We start from the raw sequence: 16873 nt of genomic DNA, 5'->3' as shown, positions 1-16873 counted from the left end.
AATCTATAAGTGTTCCTTCTGTTTCTGTTTTGTGGAATAATTTGAGGAGTATTGCAATTAACTCTTCTTTGAAAGAATTGGTAGAATCTGTGCTAAAATCACCTGGTTATGGGCTTCTTTGTTTGGAAGTTTTTTGGTTTTTTTGGTTTTTGGTTTTTGGTTTTTCGAGACAGGGTCTCTCTGTGTAGCTTTGTGCCTTTCCTGGAACTCGCTTGGTAGCCCAGGCTGGCCTCGAACTCACAGAGATCCACCTGCCTCTGCCTCCCAAATGCTGGGATTAAAGGCTTGTGCCATCACCGCCCAGCTTGTTTGGAAGATTTTTAATGACTGTGTCTATTTCCTTGGGGGTTATAGGTGTATTTAAATTGTTCATCTAATCTTGTTTTACCATTGGTAAGTTGTATCTATTGAAAAAAAATATCCATTTTTTTATATTTTCTAATTTCATGGAAAACAGGTTTTTGAAGTATGACCTAACGATTCTTTGGATTTCCTCAGTGTCTGTTGTTATTCCCCCTTTTTCATTTCTAATTTTGTTAGTTGGGACATTCTCTCTCTGCCTTTTAGTTGGGATAAGGGTTTGTCTCTCTTGTTGATTTTCTCAAAGAACCAACCCTTGATTTCATTGATTCTTTATATTTTTCTCATGGTTTGTATTTTATTTATTTAGCCCCCAGCTTCCTTATTTTCTGCTGTCCTCTACTCCTCCTGTGTGTGTTTGCTTCTTTTCATTCTAGATCTTTCAGGTGTGCTGTTAAGTCACTACTATGAGATCGCTCTAGTTTCTTCATGAAGGCACTTAGTACTGTGAACTTTCCTCCTAGCACCACTTTGCTATAGAGTTTAGTTTATTACAAATTTAAAGTTAATTTTGTTATACTGTATATATATTTCTACTCCAATTTAAGGTATTATGTTTATGTAACTCATTTAAATTGTAATGGATAATTAAGAAATACAAATTAATAATTAGTCTTCTATGATAGTCAAATTTATATTGGTTAAGTCTTCTAGGTATACATAGATATATTTCAATTAGGTAGGTAATCATCAAACACTTCAAAGACCTACAGAATATGGCATTTAATATGTTCTAAAAACTTAGAATTTCTGAACAGTGAGACATGTCTGCTCCTGGCAGCACCAGTTTACTTCAAAGAGAAAGATGGGCATCAAAGACGTTCTATATGGAGTTTATCTTCTTCTTGGCAAAAAATAGCCATTTGGGCAAGAAACTGCTCTTGCCTGGACTGCTGACAGGACACAGGGAGAATCAACAAAAAAAAAAAAATGCTAGTCCTATTGGCTGAAGATGAATTCCCCAAAGTTACAGAGGAACTTTGGATGATTATCCAGGTAGGCAGCCATCTCTTCATTTCCAGAATTTTGGAAGTTGCTTACAATGCAGTTACTGTTTACTTAAATAATATTATATCTTTCTGAGGGCTTTGATGTAGTTGAAGACTAATAGTTATAATTATAATTTTCCTTGGTTATGATAAAAGATAAGTTAGACATGAAACTTTGGACTCACAAATATAGGATAAATAGAATATTTTCTTTGAATTTGCCAAATATAAATAGACTAGGTATTGTAACTGTAATTCTTGCTTGATAAGTGACTTATTCCATATAATTTTACTAGGTTAAAGTTAAAACCTTCCTTTTTGATTAGAGAAAAAAGGGGAAGTGCTGTTGGATGTCTTTCTGTGTGCTGTGAATATGTGTTGCTCTGATTGGTTCATAAATAAAGTTGCATTGGCCCATGGCAAGGCAGGAAGGAGAGGAAAGGAGACACTGTGAACTGCCACCAGGAGAAGCAAGATGTGAAAATATTGGTAAATCATGGTCACATGGCCACTTATAGATTAATAGAAATGGGTTAATTGAAGATATAAGAGCAAGCTAGCAAGAAGTTTGAGCCATAGGCCATCTAGTTTGTAACTAATATAAGTCTCTGTGTGTTTACTTTGGTCTGAGCAGCTGCAAGGCTGGGTGGGACAAAGGAAAACTTCCAGCTACAATGTTCTGTCTGAACAACGTGTCCATTGGTAAGAGTGGGGAGTTGAAGTCTCCCACTGTTAATGCATGGGGTTAGATGAGTGATTTAAGCTGTCATAATGTTGCTTTTATAACTGTTATTGCTCTTGTATTTTGGGCATGGATGTTCAGAATTGAGATACCATATTGGTGGGTTTATTCTTTGATGAATATGGAATGTCCTTCTCCATCTTTTTTGATGAATTTTGGTTTGAAGTCTATTTTGTTACATATTAGGATAGCTACACCAGCTTCCTTCTTAGGTGGTTTGATTGGAAAAATCTTTCTCCAACTCTTTGCTCTGATCTACAAATGAGCTTCTGTCAAGGTTGGGAGCTGGTCTTCTGGCAGTTAGCTTTGCCTTTGATGCAGCAGGGTATTTCTGCTCTTCTTACTGGCATGATCTGCACCTCTTCTTATTGATGTGGCATGTGCCTGAGCAGCAGAAGTCAGCCAGAAATGGGGAAAGGGCCCAACAGCAGTAGAGTTGATGATCTGGGACAGCTTACTCTGTGGGATGAGTCTTTGGAACAGAACCAAGGGAATATTGCAATTCAGCTGGCAGGTGGGTCACTCATCTGTTCTTCTTCTGACTACTGTGGCCTGTGCCTCAAGAATGTTTTCCCCTAAGGTGATTTTGGGCAGTCTCAGCTTAATAGTTAATGCTAACTAGGACTCTATTTCAAACTTTTAACTTCTTCTCCTCCATAGGAAGACTCCATAGGAAGTTCCCCAATCTCCAAGGGAGTGTCCCTCTTTGTTTACCATGGTCATCACATGTGCTGGTGTCCACTCAGAGCCAGGGAACATCTACCCTGAGTGTCACTTTTCCCACTTCCCAGATACTGAGCTCAGGGACACTGTGATGTCCACCACAGACATTGTGAAGAGTTATGAAAACATCATCATCAAAATCTAAATTTCATCCTGACTCAGGTCAGGCCTCCCAGGCAATCACCTGCCTCTTCTGGCTCAGAGCAGAAGTCAATTACCAGTTGAGATAAGACAGGATCTGGGAGCATTTGGTGTAAAGGAACATGAGCATAGCTCAAAGTTCTGGGTGTTCTTTCTGGGCCCTAGAGGTCATGATAGCAAATGGGGATGCACTATTTAGTGACAAAAGAAAAAATCTCCTTGACCTTAAGTAAAGTTTTTTACCTGGGAAGTTCCTCAAGTTCACACTCCAATACCAGTCCAAGGTAAACAAAGAGAAATCAGAGATGCAAGGAGAGGAGGAAGAATCATAGCTGAAATCTCATAAGAGGATTGGGATTTGTTTGTGTCCATGACACAGGTCGGGAATTAATTTCTGTATCTATCCATAAAACCAAGGCTTCACTCAAAGCTCCATGCTGTCACTTCAGGGATCCATTTTCCCAGGATCTGATAGTTTTCTTCACTTTGGTCCTATTGACTCCAATATCCAAGCTCTAGACAAAGGAGATATAGGAACTAAAAGTATTAGTAATGATGGTGGGGATGAAGAGCTCTTGACAGGATATCTGGGGCTCTCCATTGATAAGCCATGAGGACTGTGCAGGTGGGTGAGAGGCAAAATTGCAGAAGAGGTTGAAGTTTGACCCTGGATACAAATGATTATCTGAGAGGGATATGATCAGATCATTTCAACCATATGGAACAAACCAAATAAATCCACATGTGATGCCTGCAAAGAAAGGAGAAAATCCTGGTGTATAGAAGGCCATAGTATCTGTTCTATTACCAAAACTGAACAGGTACCAACCAGAGCTGGGATGCAAATTAGTAGAAGAGAACCCATGTAGCATACATAATCCCTTGATTCATCACTGGCACAACACACAAAAACCCCACTGTACTCTCATGTGTGCCCTGAGCCTGAGCCTGAGTCTGAGATGTTCCCCTGTTGCCATTACCCTGAGCCTGTATAGGAAAAATAAGTCCACCTCAGCCCATTCTAGCTCAACGCTGGGCATAGCTGCATGTGCTTTGTTTGGCTAGAGCAGGATTCCCTGGTCAGCCTGGGTATCTATGAGGTGGATCTGTGTCAATACCCAAGAGTGGCTGAGTGTCCACGCTCTAGGTCTCTGTATGTAGACAGTTATAGCTAAGAAGAAACAGAAATTCCTCACAAGTAACATTCAGGCTGAATGAGGCACTTTGGGTGATAGTCACTCATTTCCAGACCACACACTCATAGGGTCCTGTGTCAGTTGAGACACTGAATTAGGGAGATTCCAGTTGTCCTCCAATAGTTTCAGCCTGTCACCTTGTGAGAGGCTTTGACTATTTTTCCTCCACAGGTTGATTGTATTCTGACACTCACATACATGCCTTAAGGCTATCATCCTCAACCTCCATGAGGTTAGAAGTGTTGTTTGTGATGGCAGCTTGTGTAGCAGTGCTGTGCAGACATCAGAGAGCAGATGGCCTGCTGTGGAACCTCTGACCCTTGCAAAGGCCTCCCTTAATGAGTGTTGGTCTTCCTAACACCCACCCCAAATCCTTGTCCTTAGAGAACCAGGCAGAAGATGAATCACAGGCAGATGAAGGAGGCCTTGAGTGTTCAGAGATGGTGGGTCTTCTGTGCTGTGTAAGAGAACAGTCTTTGCCATGTGTGTCCTGAGCTGCAGACCATGATGATACAGATCTAGGATCTGGAGTCAGATGACAATTTTCTCTCCTGGACCTCACTGACCCACTGCCTGTCTTGCACCAAAGAGTGCTGTGTCCCTCTCACTACACTGGTATCCACTGCTGAGCCTGGGCCAGTCTCCTCCAAGGCACTGATGTTTAAGGAAGTCATACAGATAGGACAGAACAAGACTTCCCATTGAGCTTCCCTGAGAAGCATCCACAAAGAGTCTTCAGGACTTGTGTGTACACAACTCTCACACATGAGATCAGGAGTGGGCCTTTCATTCAGCTAAATGAGTAGGCTGGATCATAGCATGGGTCAATCTTGATGGTGATTGAGATGAGGCATGGATCCCCAAATTAAAGGGATGAGGCACAGAATGATCTAGGAGAGGGAAGATTATTGGTTAAAAGTGAGCTTGAAACAGAACCATTGTCTTGGCCTGTGGTGCTCTTTCTTGCACAGTTAAAAGTTATAGCAATGTATTTCCTGAAATGCAAGTTGCTATTCTATCTATCTATCTATTTATCTATCTATCTATCTATCTATCTATCTATCTATCTATCTCTTGCACGAGCTTGATCTGACTGTCTATCTGTCTTTTCATGTGCATGGTTATTTTTACTGCATATGTATCTGTGAACCACAAGTATGCCCCGTGTACACAGAACCCAGAAGGAAGCATTGGATACCCTGGAAATGGAATTACAGATTGGTTATGAGATGTCATGGGTGTGCTGAAAACAGAACTTGGGTCCTCTACAAGAGCAATCAGAGTCCTTAACCACTGGACAATCTCTCCAGCACTCCCAGGTAGATGTTTTCAGAAGCAGATCTGATTGGTAGAAGGTAGTGAGCAAGAACTCACTGGAACTCTGGCTGAAAGGGACAGGTGTGTTTGGCAGATCTGGATTAGAAATTTAGGACTCTAACTTTCTTCATATGAGACCATTTTTACTAATACCCAGGATCTAAGGCCAATGTCTGAAAGCATTACTTCTCTAAAGAGTACAATGAGGTAGGGTAAGAGACAAATGTTAAGTTGTTTGAAATCATTGACTTTCTGATCAGAGAGAGCCCTGTGTTAGATGCATGATCTATTGGAAGGGTGAAAGCAAAGCCATGTCCATTTCCATTCTGGAGTAAATAAACAATTTTCTGTCCAGTAGGTGGGCTTGGGACTCTTGAAATTTTGCAGGAATTCTGGAGAGGCAGGTAGCTTAGATCCAAAGTCAAATCGAACTGTCCATTTGTTTTCACTTCCTGGAAATGACATTCACTCAAGCTCCTGATGACCAACATTAACATCTTTGAAAAACAGCTCCTCCCACTTCACAGACACTTGAGAAGCCCTCTAGGGTAAAGACACTAGATACGTGATTACACACAGACAGCTTGTCTGTTACCCATGGCCTGTGTGAAGCAGATGTACACACTATTGTATCTGTGTCTCAGTTTCCCAGTGATAGCAAACATGGTGAATGGATGTTGCCATGGAAATAAAGTAACCTCAATATGAACAAGGCCCTGACACTGGTACAGAACAGCTGTATGGATCAGCACTGTCTGTTACTACTTGGCTACAGGACAGAATTTACTAGACTTAATCCCTGAGGACATGGAGTCATCAGGAGGACCTTTGTCCTCTGTCCCTCCCCTTGAAGACCCTGACTGTCCTGTGACAACTCATAAGATGTCACCATCAGAGCAGTTTGTTTAGGGCCTGGGAACTAGAACAGCTTCACTTTCCATATTGAGACTCAGAAGACGATGCTCAGTTGACAAATAGATGCCTCGTGACTTTGTAGAATTCCCTGTAATAACTAGAGTTATATAATGTTGTGAAGCCTCTTCATATAGTTGCTGGAAACTGAACTCATACTCTCTCGGAAGAGCAGCATGTGCTATTAAACACTGAGCCACATCTCCAGCCCTCCTTTCTCATTCTCTTCCCTTTTCCCTTTGTGCCTCCATTCAACCAACCCCTGAATTCACCTTCTAGATGCCTATCTGCCTTCTGGTCCACTGCAACTAGGGCTTTTGGAGGACAGAATGCCCCTGCTGCTTTGGGATATTCCAGTGCCTCAAAAAAGATCAGACACCAGTGGATGAATGTATGAGTAATGATACAAGGGCAATGATTTGAAGAAATCTCATCTTGAAGATAAGAAAATAGGCTAATACCACAGTTTGACTTTTAATTTACAGTTACTTATTCATTTTAGATAAGTGTTTGAGAGAGAGAGAACATGTGTGTTTACTCATACATACATCAGTGTGTGGGTGAGAAAATGTTACTGCACATATATACTGGTTGGATGATATGAGGGAGATGGTTCTCTCCTTCCACCACACCCTTGGCAGCCAGTGCCTTTACCCACTGAGTCATTTTGGTGGCCCACCCTGCTCTGATTTTCATTTAAAGGGAGACCCTAATATAGTTGGGAAAATCAGTCTTCAGAAAATAATGGCCAATGATAATAAACTTTAGTAGAAAGCAATCTGGTTCCTCCTTCTTACTGTTTCCACTTCACCAAGGACTTCCTACTGTTGAACTTCTGTCCCGCTCTTTACTCTCCCTACAGGCTCAAGAACAAAGCCTTAGTCCTATCTCAAGCATCTATCATAGATGACTCCAACTATACTCTGAGCTCACCCACTGTCACGTCATGGTCTCCATAACTTTGTGTTAGGACACAGGTTTTCAGTTTTAGCCAAGGATCCCACAGCCTTAGACAGGCCACATCTCCTGCAGCTCGTTCTAGAACAGAGAGTTTAGGAACTGTCTGTGCTTTGACCCAGCTGCTCTGAGTTTACAATACCTGGCCCCTCCTTGGTCCATGTAACATCCATGACACTGAACTAAATACATAGTGTGAAATTTCCCTCTGCCCAGAAAAGGTTATAAATGACCGGAACTTTCCTTTGTGCTGGGGATCGTGAGAAGTATGCTCAGTGATGTTGCCCAGAAATGGAGAACACTCTCAAAGGAGGCTCCTTGGCCTCCTTTCATGATCACTGTCATGGCAGTTATTTCTTGTTCTCAGACTCTCCCTAGTTCTTAGTTTCACTCTTCCTTAAAGCTATTAAAAAATTTTTTAGAATTTTCCACACACTTATTATATTTACACCATTCCCATTCCCCATGCTCACCCTCTACCTCCTCCCATGCCTTCTACTCTCCCACACATGCATGCCTCTTCTGAAATTATTACACATATATTTACATAAAATTGAAGAATATATAAATACAATCTGCTAGGTCCATTTAGTGTTGTTCATGTGTATATTTGTCTGTGGCTGACCATTTGGGATTGGATACTCTCTCTGGGCATGATCCATGGAGATTTTTCCCACTCTCAACACTCATTAACTACTGTAGCTCTTTGTTTATGGGTGGAGCCCTGGGAGATTTCCTCATCCACATAAGCATGTAAGCTGGCATAGTCATTGTTTAGGTCTTGTTTAGTTGGCCATATAGTTGGGAATTTTGGGTATAGCTTCCTTGTCATATATAAATGACACAATCTCACAGAAGACATCCTTGTCCTCTGACTCTTACAATCACTCGATCTTCTCTTCCAAAGATGCTTCCTGAGCTTCAAACAATGGGATTGTGATGCAGATAAATAAATTGGGGCTGGACATCCTGTGGTGTCTGTTGTTCTAGGCATTTGGACTACTTTTGAATTTCTTTGCTGGTCTCTGTCTGTGCAAGTAGAGGCTCCTTTGATGACAGCAAAAGCTACACTCAGCTGTGGGTATAAAGATTTGTGCTTATATTTACCTATAAATTATACTGGTTTAGGAAAGTGGCCACAGCATGTTCTCCTCTAGGATCCATGACCTTGCTAGCCAATTGTAGTTGTCTAGGATTCCAATACCAGAAATGATTTCCCTACTATTAATCATGTCTTAAAACTAATTAGACAGTTGTTGGGTTCTGCCAAGATATAAGAGCCACACTTGCAACTTGAGAGATATCTTTTCATGCTGGTCTCTCCTGTGGTTTGTAGGCATCACAACTGAGTAGGACTACTGATTGTTGCAAGCTTGAATAGAAACTTCAAGCAGTATAAGTTCTGCTTTTCAGGGAGGAGACTTCTGGATCATATCCAGCTAGATCACTCAAAGCCTTGCGTCCTATAAGTGTAGGACATCTTCAACAGTAAAGACCTGTCTTCAAAGTATAGAAGACAACCAAGGGCAACAGAAATAGTGTATATTGCCTGAGGAATCTCTTGGACTAACATGATCAACAATTATATAGGATGTTTCTCATACCTGGTACTTGGTTTCTGTGAGTCAATGGCTCTTGCTGGGGAGCATTCTTACCCTAAGTAGTACAACAACTTTATATATATATATATATATATATATATATATATATATATATATATATGTGTGTGTGTGTGTGTGTGTGTGTATGTGTGTATATGTGTGTGTATGTTTATATATATACATATATATAACTATATATATATATAACTATATATACAAGTAGTACAACTATATATATATATATATATATATATATATATATATATATATATATGATGTAATTTTAGGTAAGTGTAAAATAATATGAATTGCTATAACTTTTTATACATCCTTAGTGTTATTTATCCCTCTTCCATCCTCTCCCTCTGTATTATACTCATTCCCTTCCACAATGAAGATTCCTATAGCTGGAAGTCTTCCTATGTCCTGCCTGGTCCTGAAGCTGCTCATACCCAAGTAAACACACAGAGACTTGTATTAATTAAAACTGCTCAGCCATTAGCCCAGGTCTACCACTGACGAGCCCTTACACTTAAACTCAGCCCATTTCTGTGCATCTATATGTTTCCACATGTTCCATGGATTTACCTGTGTGCCCTTATGTGCTGCTTCCTGGACGGTGGGTCGGCATCTCCTCTCTCAGCCTTCCTCTTCCTAGAATTCTCCTTGTCTGCTTATGCTGCCTATACTTCTTACCTGGCTACTGGCCAATCCACATTTTATTTATCAATCAATCAGAGCAACATATTCACAGCATACAGAGTGATATCACCTGTCATTTCCCCTTTTCTTTCTATTTAAAAGGAAGGTTTTAACTTCAACATAGTAAAATTACATATAATAGAACAATTATCAAGCAAGAATTACAGTTATAACATGTAGTCTATTTATATTTTGTAAAATTAAAGAAAATATTTACCTATCCTATATTTGTGAGTCTAAAATTTCCTATCTAATTTATCTTTTATCATAAACAAAGAAAATTATAACTATTTAGTCTTCAACTATATCAAAGACCCCAGAAGGATATAATATTACCTAAATAAACAGGAAGAACATTATAAGCAACTTCCAAAAATGTAGAATGACAAAGACAGCTAGCTGCCTGGACAGTCACCCAAAGTTCTCCTGCAATGTTAAAGCAATCATTTTCAGCCCATAGGCCTAGAGTCTCTCAGTCACTTCTCTCTGTGTCCTGTAGAATGTCTGGGAGTTTCTTCTTCAAAGGAGGAACCTGAAGGACCATTTTGCCTTGCACAGTTCAGTGGTCACCTTCTAATGGACCCTCATGTCCAGTTGATACAACATTTTGTCAAGCAGTCCACACAAGAGCAGTTTCTTGTCCAAATGGCTATTTTTGCCAAGAAGAAGATAAACTCCATATGGAGTTTGATGCCCATCCTCCTCTCTGAAGTAAATCGGTGCTGCCAGGAGCAGACATGTCTCATTGTCCAGGAAAGTCTGTTTTTAAAACATTTTAAATGCCATATTTTGTAGGTCTTTGAAGTGTTTGAAGATTACCTACCTAATTGAATTATATTGATGTATACCTAGAAAACTTAACATGACTATAAGTTTGACTGTCATAGAAGACTAATTATTAATCTGTATTTCTTAATTATCCATTACAATTTAAATGAATTGCATAAGCATAATACCTTAAACAAGAGTAGAAATATATGTATAGTATAACAAAATCAACTCTAAATTTGTATCAAAAACTAAAATCTATACAAATATAAAACATTTTAAACAAGTTGACCTTTAAAAGTAGGTTCAACAATCCATCCTATAGTGATATTTTATTTGTATTGAAATGTGATTTTATTTGTATGTCAATAAAGTTGCCTTGAGGTCAGAGCAAGCCAGAGCAGAAGCTGAGCTGTAGTGGGGCACGCTTTTAATCCCAGCACTTGGGAGGCAGAGCTAGGCGGATCTCTGTGTGTTCAAGGACACAGCCAGCATGGCAGACACACGCCTTTAATCTCAATACCAACCATAGAAGACCTGGAGGTCTGTACAAACAGGCAGTGACGAGGAGGTCATGTGGCTGGGTTTACAACCAATGAGAAAACAGAACAGAAAGTCTTTAAATAGACAGGACTCACAGAAGTAGGTCTCTTGCAGAGAGGAAGAACAGCAGAAGCAGTGAAGGGTAAGGTTTTCCGCTCTTGCTCTGACCTCGTGGTTTTTAACACTGCAATCGGTTCTGTGTTTCTTATTTAACAAGCCAGTTACATCTACATTTGGTGCCCAGCGTGGCAAGAATTCATTAAAAAACCGTTTGCCTTGGCAGTGAGTCCGGCTTCCCGCCTGGGCGGGCCCGGCTCCCTAGCTCCCGCTTAGCCCCGGCCTAAGCCTAGCTCAGCTTAGGACTCAGGCCCAACCTACCTTAGCTACAAGCGGTTACCGTTGCAGCTGGAGTTACTTGCTTGTGGTTTTTAACTCTGCAATCGGTTCTGTGTTTCTTATTTAACAAGCCGGATACATCTACACCATCCTTTTATCCTATCATATGTGTATCCTATATTTCCATATCATATCCCCTTTTCTTCTTTTAGAAAGATATTTACTGTGACCAATAACAATGTGTAACCAACAAAGACAAACATCTATTATCCATTTTTGGGGAATGTGGGCATAGTTTTATAGGCTACTTCCTGCTGATAAAGGGCACTGTATAATTATGGGGATACAAAGAAAATTTTAGGATTATGGTCAAGTTCTGACTGGAGTAGTCTATGAGGCTGTATTCTCTGAGCCAGTTGCCTTGAAGCTGATTTTGGATGTTGGATGATCTGGGCCATGGTGTCATTGGAGACCTTTCAGAGTCTGGTCAAACCATATTAGACTGGAAGAAATCCATAAGTTTTCATCTCCTGTGGAAACCAAAGCAGAACCTCTTTTCCAAAGCAACATATCCTGAGACATAAACTTTGAAGTCCAGATACCTTTAAAATATACATATTGATTTAATTCAGCAGCTTTTACAACCAAATGTCTCTCTCTCTCTGCAGTTAAAAATCCCAAAGACAACACAATCCAGATTCTCTGTGTAAAATACATCTTTACATGGCTCATTTTTATATTACCTTTACTGTCTCTTTAAAGACTTTATTTTTAAAACTCTTTTTTATATAACTGTCTATATTCCTTTTCTTCTCTCTTCCAAGCCTACATAATTTTTACAAACACTGTAAACCATTTAAAGTCTTTATCCATCTGAATCTTCCTTTGTGAATCTATTACTTTAAACTGCAGACTGAAATGGTAGTTTTGGCTGCTGGCTCCACCCACCTCAGCTTCCCAATATGGTGGAACTACATTTATAGCCAGCTCTGGGACCATGCTCACTGCTGATTCTGGGAAGCAGTGGATCTATGCTTCATATAGCCCAGAAACAAACTCACTCTCTCTCTCTCTCTCTCTCTCTCTCTCTCTCTCTCTCTCTCTCTCTCTCTCTCTCTCTCCAGCAAAATCTATATCCACCATTTTGCATGGCTTGCAGACACCTCTGTATAATTTGGCAGTAATCTGCCATGCTGTAGCTCCAGCCCACATGCCAAGAACCCACCACATCCAGGGTACACAACATTGTACCTAGGTTCACCATAAGTAACATGAACTAGGAAGATGCTCTTAGCTACATTTATAATCTTTTCTTAAGCTCTCTCAGATTTTAAGTAGAAATTCTTGCCACCACGTGTGGGCACCATGTAGCTGAAGTTTTCATGTGTCCTGCCTGGCCCATGGTCAGGACAATTCTCTCTCACCAGCCAGTCCCACAGCCACTTGGACCCAAATAAACACACACAGGCTAATATTATTTATAATCTATGGCCATGGCAGTCTTCTTGTTATCTAGTTCTTTTTTTAAGCAGCATTTCACATTTATTGAGGGCCTGCCCCCAAGGAGCTCACAGCCTGGGCTGAGACCCCACATGTACTGGGGGTGGGGAGGAGAAGGCAAAGAGGCAGGTAATGCAGATATGTAATACAGCTATGGAGGCAGGTAATGCAGCTATGGCCAAGCAAAGGGGGTGAAAAGCAAGCAGAGGCAGGGCTCTGGGAACAGGGCACAGGCAAGCCCTGCCTGGAGAAGATCATTATGTTCCTCCCATACCAGCTCAGCTCCTCCTGGGGCCCACTGAGGATGCACAGCGCCTCCACCTACCTGGGCTAGCCTCCTCCCATCAACCACCTCTCATCTCAGGACTCCTAAATCATGCAGACCCCTGGAAGTGAGCAGAAAGCTGTGATCTGGGGGCCTTGGCCAGAACAGCAAATCTATAACTCTAAGCAGCAGCTATGAGTATGGGTGACCTGAGACCTCCAGCCACGTTCCCAAGGACTTTCAAAAGTTCCCATGGAAACCCCTGAAAAGTCAAGGAGGAAAGGGGGCAGGTCTTGTGGATGGGTAGAAAGCAGAAATCCAAGGAACCTGGAGACCCAGCCCTCTCAGACTTCTCTTGGCAGAAATGCTTGGGGGTAGATAGGTGGAAAGCTTGGAGACGCCCCTGGGGGAAGGGACAGCCAGACACACAGCAGCCAGCGGGCAGGTAGGGAACAGCAGCAGCAGAGCAGGGAAACGCACACTCGGGTTCACCACCAGCATCCCCTTTAATAAAACATGGAAGGTTGTGTGACAGGAAAAAGGAGGAGTGAAATATGACCATTTACAACCACAAAAAAAAGAAAGAAAAAAGAAAAGAAAACGCCAAAAACCAAAACCAAAACCCCTCTGTACATGTCTAGCACCTGGCGGGGAGGCAGGCAGGGTGCGGCAAGGCCGGGCAGCCCTATTTGTAGAGGATATCGTAGTGCCCAGGCCGGTAGAGAAGGTAAGACCTTGGGCTCGGAGCCCTCAGGGAAGACATGTGGGTTGGTGGTGCCGCCCTCACCACGGTCCATGTATTCTACTTGGATGGATACGCTGAGGGCCTGGGCCAGAGCGATGATGTGGTGGATATGGTCGCTCTCCTTGCACATGGGTTCCACCTCCTGCTGGCAGAACTCCTTAACAGTCCAGCCACCCTCTATGAAGTGCTCCAAGAACTTGTTTTCTCGCTGCAGGTAGCCTGAGGTGAGCAGCCGCAGGTAGACCACAAGGTAGTCTGAGGTGCTCTGGTCATTGAAGGAGGCCAGCAGGTCAGCTACCAAGGTCTGCTTTTCCACCTGCTCAATAAGGTCTATGAACGAGTTATGGAAGTCCTCGATTGTGAATTCAGTGAAGCCCTGGGACACCAGGTCCTCTTTACTTTTGGCAGACACAGCCTTGAACCGCTGCAGCTCCTTGCTGTGGTCCAGCAGTGCCTCCAAGTGGGAGAAGCCGAATGCTTGATAGAAGCAGCTGCCACCTGGTCTTCCGGATGTATGAGTACTTTTTGTGGAGGTCCTTGATCTTCGGTTGATAGATGTTGTCATCCTCACCATACTCCTTGTACTGGACTGAGAGTTCCAGCTGCTCTGACACCAGAGGATTTTGCACATCAATCTCTTGCTGAATTCGGTCTTGCAGAGCCATAATGGCTTCATCATAGGCCAGACAGTTAACACCTTCGGAGTCGCTGCCCAGCGGCTCCTGCTTCTGCAGCTGAGGTTCCTTCGCCGCCATCTTTAAACCTGTTATCTAGTTCTTATATCTTAAATTATAACCCATTTTTATAGATCTATACTTTGCCACATGGCTTGTGGCTTACCAGTACTCTTCTATTTTGTTTCTCATGGTGGTGGCTGGCAGAATCTCCTCTGCTCTCCTTTCTTGTCTGTTTAGATTTCCCACCTGCCTCTAAGCTGCCTTGACATAGGCCAAACGACTTTATTTAGAAACTAATTAAATATTAAGTGTATAAGTTTGAAGGACATCATAAGATAGTTTTCTATTGGTAATATGATAGGATAGGAAGTGAATTAGGCACATTTTGGACTCACCAAAATAGAATAGATAATGGAATATTTTCTCTGAATTTGTCAAATGCAAATAGACAAAACATTGTTGATTTATTTATTGCTTATGTATATTGTATATAGTCATTGTACTTATTGTATATAGTTTTCTTATATTACTTATAACTTTTTAATTTTTTTATTTTTATTAGACAAAAAAGAGGAAATGTGGTGATATTTTATTTGTGCTGAAATGTTGTGTTATATTTATTTGTGCTTTGAAAAATAAAGCTTGCCTGAATATCAAGGGGGAAAGACCAGCCATTTTATTTTTTTAATTAATTTATTTATTTTATTATTATGTGTTTTAATTTTATACATCAGCCATGTGTTCCCCTGTCCTCCCCCCTCCCGCCCCAACCCCTACCTTCCCCTCAACCCCTCCCCTCCATTCCCATTGTCCTCCAGGATCAAGGCAACCCTGGGGATTCATTTAAACCTGGTGGATTCAGTACAGGCAGGTCCTGTCACCTCCTTCCAGACTGAGCAAAGTGTCCCTGTGTAAGCCCAAGGTTTCAAACAGCCAGCTCATGCACTAAGTACAGATCCTGGTCCCACAGACTGGGTGCCTCCCAAACAGATCAAGGTATTCAATGGTCTCACTTATCCAGAGGGCCTGATCCAGCTGGGGGCTCCACAGCCTTTGGTTCATAATTCATGTGCTTCCATTCATTTTGCTATTTGTCCCTGTGCTTTTTGCAATCTTGGATTCAACAATTCATGCTCTTGCAGTCCCTCCTCTTTCTCGACAGTTGGACACCTGGAGCTCCACCTGGGACCTGGTTGAGGATCTCTCCATCCACTTCCATCAGTTATTGGATGAGAGTTCCAAGACAACTGTTAGGGTGTTTAGTCATCTGAACACCAGACTAGGTCAGATCAGGCTTTCTCTCGACCATTGCCAGAAGACTACAGAGGATATATCATTGTGGATTTCTGGGGACCTCTCGAGAACTCTGCCTATTCCTGTTCTCATGTGATCTTCATTTATATACTTTCGTATATTGAACCACCCTTGCATCCCTGAGATGAAGCCTACTTGATTATGGTGGATAATTGTTTTGATGTGTTCTTGGAGATTGTTTGCCAGAATTTTTTGAGTATTTTTGCATCAATGTTCATGAGGGAGATTGGTCTGTAGTTCTCTTTCTTTGTTGCATCTTTGTTTGGTTTAGGAATCAGGGTAATTGTACCTTCATAGAAGGAATTTGGTAATATACCTTCTGATTCTATTGTGTAGAACAATTTAACAAGTATTGATATTAAGTGTTCTTTGAAAATCTGGTAGAATTCTGCAGTGAAACCATCAGGACCAGGGCTTTTTTTGGTTGGGAGACTTTTAATGACCGATTCTATTTCCTTAGGGGTTATTGGACTATTTAAATGGTTTATCTGGTCTTGATTTAACTTAGGTATGTGGTACCTAACCAGAAAATTATCCACTTCTTTTAGATTTTCCAGTTTTGTGGAGTAGAGGTTTTTGAAGTATGACCTGATGATTGTCTGGATTTCCTCATTGTCTGTTGTTGTTATGTGTCCCTTTTCATTTCTGATTTTGTTATTTTGAATACTCTCTCTCTGTCTTTTGGTTAGTTTGGATAAGGGCTTGTCTATCTTGTTGATCTTCTCAAAGAACCAACTCTTTGTTTCATTAATCCTTTGTATTGTTCTCTTTATTTCTATTTTATTGATTTCAGCTCTCAATTTGATAATTTCCTGGTGTCTGTTCCTCCTGGGAGACTTTGCTTCTTCCTGTTCAAGGGCTTTCAGGTGTGCTATCAAGTCACTAGTGTGAGATTTTTCCAGCTTCTTTATGTGGGCATTCAGTGCTATGAATTTCCCTCTTAACACTGTTTTCATAGTGTCCCATAAGTTTGGGTATGTGGTGTATTCGTTTTCATTGATCTCTAGAAAGTCTTTAATTTCTTTCTTTATTTCTTCCTTTACCCATTGGTGATTCAGTTGAGCATTATTCAGTTTCCATGAGAT

The 16873-nt window shown here is 41.2% G+C and overlaps 1 pseudogene; it reads right to left on the bottom strand.

Moving 5' to 3' along the window:
- Positions 1 to 13737: 13737 nt before the first annotated feature.
- LOC118576517 lies at positions 13738 to 14554 on the bottom strand (annotated as a pseudogene).
- Positions 14555 to 16873: the final 2319 nt, after the last annotated feature.

This window comes from Onychomys torridus, unplaced genomic scaffold, assembly GCF_903995425.1.
Source record: "Onychomys torridus unplaced genomic scaffold, mOncTor1.1, whole genome shotgun sequence".
In the NCBI taxonomy this organism is placed as follows: Eukaryota; Metazoa; Chordata; class Mammalia; order Rodentia; family Cricetidae; genus Onychomys; species Onychomys torridus.
The sequence above is the reverse complement of the archived record's forward strand: the minus strand, read 5'-3'. Positions and strand labels throughout refer to the sequence as shown.